The sequence below is a fragment of the Berghia stephanieae genome, unplaced genomic scaffold (assembly GCF_034508935.2).
Source record: "Berghia stephanieae isolate SIO BIC M18660-M18661 unplaced genomic scaffold, UCSD_Bste_1.3 scaffold6037, whole genome shotgun sequence".
Classification (NCBI taxonomy): domain Eukaryota; kingdom Metazoa; phylum Mollusca; class Gastropoda; order Nudibranchia; family Aeolidiidae; genus Berghia; species Berghia stephanieae.
The window spans coordinates 1-5073 of record NW_027627553.1 but is presented as its reverse complement, the minus strand read 5'-3'; the positions used below and the strand labels follow the sequence as shown (position 1 = coordinate 5073).

At 34.0% G+C, this 5073-nt stretch overlaps 1 long non-coding RNA gene across 1 annotated transcript; it reads right to left on the bottom strand.

Moving 5' to 3' along the window:
- Positions 1–927: 927 nt before the first annotated feature.
- On the bottom strand, positions 928–4820 carry LOC144962109 (uncharacterized). Its single transcript, XR_013643369.1, has 3 exons — positions 4430–4820; positions 1504–1616; positions 928–974 (listed from the first exon to the last, which is right to left on the bottom strand). It is a non-coding gene; the product is annotated as an uncharacterized LOC144962109 (long non-coding RNA).
- Between the last annotated feature and the right edge of the window lie 253 nt (positions 4821–5073).

Sequence of the window (5073 nt, the reverse complement as noted above, 5' to 3'; positions counted from 1 at the left end):
ACCTGCCAGCTAACAAAACAAAAAAAAGCATTTTATTTTTTATTGACAATTTAAAGACAAAAATCTGCATATAAATATAAACCCATAATGCACGAGGTTGTGTTTGTCACTCTAAAATACTTGAATGAACTAAAATCAACAGGCGCTCATCAAATTCAAGGGTTAAATGAATGACTGCAAAATTTTCCCAAAAATGTCGCTTCATTGTCTTTGTAACATTTTCATGGCATACAAAACCAATAGAGTGGTCACCATTTATAATTAGTCCTCAGAAATCAAGCACTTATAAATGCACCGTACTCATAGTCAAAGTCAAATTTTATTTTTAAAAGTCTATGGACAACCATCAAATCTTAAAATTCCTTATCTGGAACAAAAAATAAACAAAGACAAAAAAAAAAAAACCAAAAAAATACCACCACCTAGATCTGCTTATATTGTCTTACAGGACTTAATAGCGCTTACAACATTATAAAAAGGATGATGATAGGGTGACTGATTCAATAGGGAACAGTAGATTTCACGAGCACCTCAAAGATGTACCAATTTTGACAGTTTTGATTTACAGTATAAAAAATCATCTCAAGAAGAAAGGTACTGTATTTGACTGTCGGCATCCCCAACTAAAGACCCCCGCAAGAACCAGGAAAAAAATGAGCAATCTTAATCCATAACAAAGACAGGGAGCAACAGGATTACACTCAATAGTGGGAGGGGGGAGGGACAATTAAGTACTGAAAATATAAAGTAACAAGAAAAGAAAAAATAATACATATTATACAAAAAAATTGAGTCTAATTGCGACTAAAATAGAATTGCGATTAATTGTTGTCAAGTGTAAAATTTTCCGGCAGCGAAAAACTGTAGGGACAAAATGTCGATGGAAAATAAGTATAAAATGAATGAGTCTTACCAATTTAATCGCAGGTGATTAGCCCCTGTAACCCTCAGAAGCCAGTATTAATTTCAGAGTCCTGCATGGTAAGAAAAACTTTTTATTACAAAATAATAAAATTATACCACAACCATAGTATGATAAAATATTAATAGCGTTGTCACTTGCATAACTCAATTGTGAAGGATTTCAACATGCAGATTATAGAGCAATTGAAAATAAATCTTAATAAGACATTCAATAATAATACTAATCCAGCGCAATCAGATTTTTTGAACAAATCAAGTCTTTCACTTTTTAAAACTGTTCTGGTAATAGTTTAACTATTGTCTTGCTGCATTACATCGTGCAGCCCGCCCACTGAAGACTGTAAATGAGCTGCAGATAGGCACACATTTCCTCTTCCTCTGGATGTTTTAAAATTCAGAATCAGTTTGATTGCTTTATTAAAATTGTCTTGGCAATCAAGATAGAAAAGCTGATGGTGATAATTTACTTCCGAGTTTATTCTGAAATATTAAAAACCTTGTGCATATAATATTTCATTTTTTTAAAAATATGTAAAAGTAAAAAAACACCTCCTGCCCCCGTCCAAAAACAACCTCCACCTCTGGTTAGGGCGAACTCCTTCGCTTGAAGTCAATTGCTTTTTGCCCTGCTTGCATTCATAGACACAAAAGTCATAAATTAGCCAACTTTCCTCAGGGTGATATGATGGAAGCTGAAAAACACGGAATAATATAAAAGATCATAACAGAAATACCTAAATATTAAGTTTAAAAATTGCAATATTTTCTCCAACTGAGACAAAGGTGTTACAGTTCAGTACGTTAGAAGAATAAGAAAGTAAGTCGAGAGTTTTTCTCGAAGAACTTAAATTTGTGACGTGGTACTCAAATTAGGGACTAGGTCAAAAGCTGAATGGAATGGCACAAATGGAAAGCCAAAGGCATGTTGTTTTCAATATTTAAAGTCAATAAAAATTCAAATTCTGTGCATTCTAATATTAGGCAAACAACTACAGACCACACTAAATTGAATTGTATTAAGTAAAAGGATCTTGTCACATTCAATCAAGCTGTCGAAAAATTACTTCATTATAAATTGAAGTTCAGATCCCATGTTTGAAGCCGTATTAGGAAAATTCATGTATCTGTGTATAAGCCAAGTTTCATCAAAATCACAGTGGCAACGAGTGTCTAATATTTGCCACCAGATACACTCGTAAAATTTGAGTGTAGGCCTATTTAGCAAAATCATATATTAGGAATGGTTTATACTACATCATAAAGTAGCGCATGCCCGTCATCATCCTGCATCTTTTTTATATATATATATATATAAATATTAAAAAAAGAATTGAGCTTTCATAAGCCGCAATATCCACCAAACATGCTCAAAGCACTTTACTAAGGATCCATGACTAGCAGCAACACGTAACAAGTAGAACGTTAGGCGATGTTTTTCTTCTGACAGACAACGCTCTTAGCGGATAGGAAATCATACACATGAGTACAGTGAGAGAACGTGAGTCCTTGACGAGGCTCGACCCCAGGACCTTCCAATCCGGAAGTGAGTGCCACACAGCCGCATAATATCTTGGCTGTTCTTGAGAATTTGCCAAAGACCTACAAACTAATTAGTAAAAAGAGGGGAGATGGGCAGAAATAGACAGACAGATACACACTCAGAGAGAGAGAGAGAGAGAGAGAGAGAGAATAATATCAGTTGCCTGTGGTGTCAGTCCGTTTAGGAGTGAGGTGGCGGAAGAAGTAGTCTAGCACTAGTACTTGGGTAGTAGTAGTAAGTAGTAAATAGGGGAGGTCTTCTGCACGTTCCTTGAGCTAAGGAAAGTATTCCTTCAACTAACCTTAAAATAAAAAATAAAACCTTGTACATTTCCAACACTTGGACCTGCACTATGACCTATAACTAAAACTAACAAGACAAAAAAAACCCCCGCTAAGACTCCTCTCCAGTACCTTTCAATATTTCAAATTGAATTATAATGGCTGCGGAAAACTAAAACAATGGTCATATAAGGAAATTTACAAATCAATCAAGTTGTTCTACAGGTTTTAAAATGAAAATATGAAGTAACAAGATATCACTCTAACATAGTGACACCTAACTAACACTAGACATCACACCAGCAGCAATGATGAGTGGAGTAATTTTACTTTTTTCACTTGCAACCAAGTTGCCACATTGGATTTTCTTTCTTTACTTTTTTTTTTTAGTGTTCTGCTAATGTGCAATCTACATTTAAAATAAAAAGTGGCATCTTTCATTTCTTCTAATTCTTAACAGACACGATTATGTCCACTTCACATCTCAACAACAGGGACAATTTTTTTCACTTCTTGAGGCAGTTTTTTCTTCTTTTAAATTTCATTTTTTTAAAAGCTTCTTTATTGATTTGTTTATAAGTTCTATTGTTCTTCTTTTTATTATAATTTCATTGTCAATATCATTTTCATCAGCATACTTTTACAGTACTTTTATCATGTTATTCTTACGCTCTTACAATTACAGTACAGCAGAGCGATACCTAACGCAGACCTTTAAAGTGCTACTAAATTTGAAAAATTAAAATAAAACGTTTGACAAAAGATCCACAGTTCAAAAGCTAAAACAACTATAAAGTGAAACTACCTCGAGGCTCGAGGAACATCGGGGGTAAGGTCTCCCGCCCATACTGGGCACTGTGGGACTGGAAGTCTAGAGAGCTGCGCCGGTGGAACCCGTAATTTAGTTTCTTAAACGGTTCCGATCATTCAGGAGAGGCGTAGTACCTATCTAGTTGTAGTTATTAGTAGAAGAAGAAGAAGAAGAAGGAGCATGTTCAGGTTCAAGTTCAACCCTCTTAGTAGGCACTTGCAAGAATTTTTCAAAATAGTGGCTATGGGTATTAATTTAGCGTAGAAAAATAAAGGGAGTGAAACATTAATTAGAGTGAAAAATTATCGCTCTGTCTCAACTGGTTAAAAAGTTATGACCGTTTATGTGGTGGAAAATCTCTATATATAGATAGCTTAATTAGTAATAGGAAAAAATGTGACCAAAGCACAGCATCCCAATGGATAATCACGTATAATTCAGAAACAGCTTCAGATACAACTTTGAAATTTTTTACATGTGGTAAATCAACATCTCTGTAATACATTGCAAACAGAAAATGAATTATTTATTGAGAAAGAAAAGTATAGTTTAGAGCTGAGACAGCTGAAATCAAGGAGAAATAGATCACGACATAGAGTATCATACAAATGAATGACCTATTGGAATTTTGGAAAAGTCAATAATAAAATATTTATTCACATGAAGATAGACCAAATACACCACTGAATCGGCGTCATTTAGTTGTTCACTTTGAACTTTTCAAAATGAAAATAGACCTCATAAAAGCAAAGATATGAACTGACAAATGTTTGAGGTGTGTACTCTTCTTAGTTGATAGAGATAGAGTGAGAATGACGAGAAATGAGTTGCCACTTAATTAAGGAAAAAAATTGTCGTATCTAGTTTACTTACCTTCTTTGTTGACTTTTTAATAAAAAGTACATTATTCTCATTTTCGAATGTTTTCAAATTGGAGAAAAGATGAGAATGTCTCGTTTACCGAGAGGGCCATTTTTTTTTTTGCTTCACATTTCTCAAAGAAAGACCGCGAAAAGTGGAGGCTGGTCGGCTGGTCCTTGAAAGCCAGGGTTGCCAGATTATTTTTCAACAAAATGCCAGGGGAAGACTCAAAAAATGCCAAAACACTCAAAAAAATGCCAAAGTCTGTTGACTCCCACCCCCAAAAGAAAACTACTCACTTTTGATAGACAATTTACTATCATATCCTGGTGGCTTGCGTGTTTTCTTTTCTTTTTTTTTTTTCTTTTTTTTGAATTATACTAAATTTCCTGTTGGGGTAATTTTTTACCTACTGACAACTAAGTGGAGTGCTAAACCACTACACCACGGTTGGATTTTAAGAATGAAAAAGAAATACATTAACATGAAAGGTAAATACGTAAACAGTTAAATAATTATTGACAATTAAGAAAACTTACTGTTTCGTGTTTCTTATGAAACTTAATTAAGAAAAGGTGTCATTTGAAGTATAATATACAAGAAAAGAAAATGCCAAATGAAAATGCCAAATGCCAAATGATTTTTCTAATGCCAAA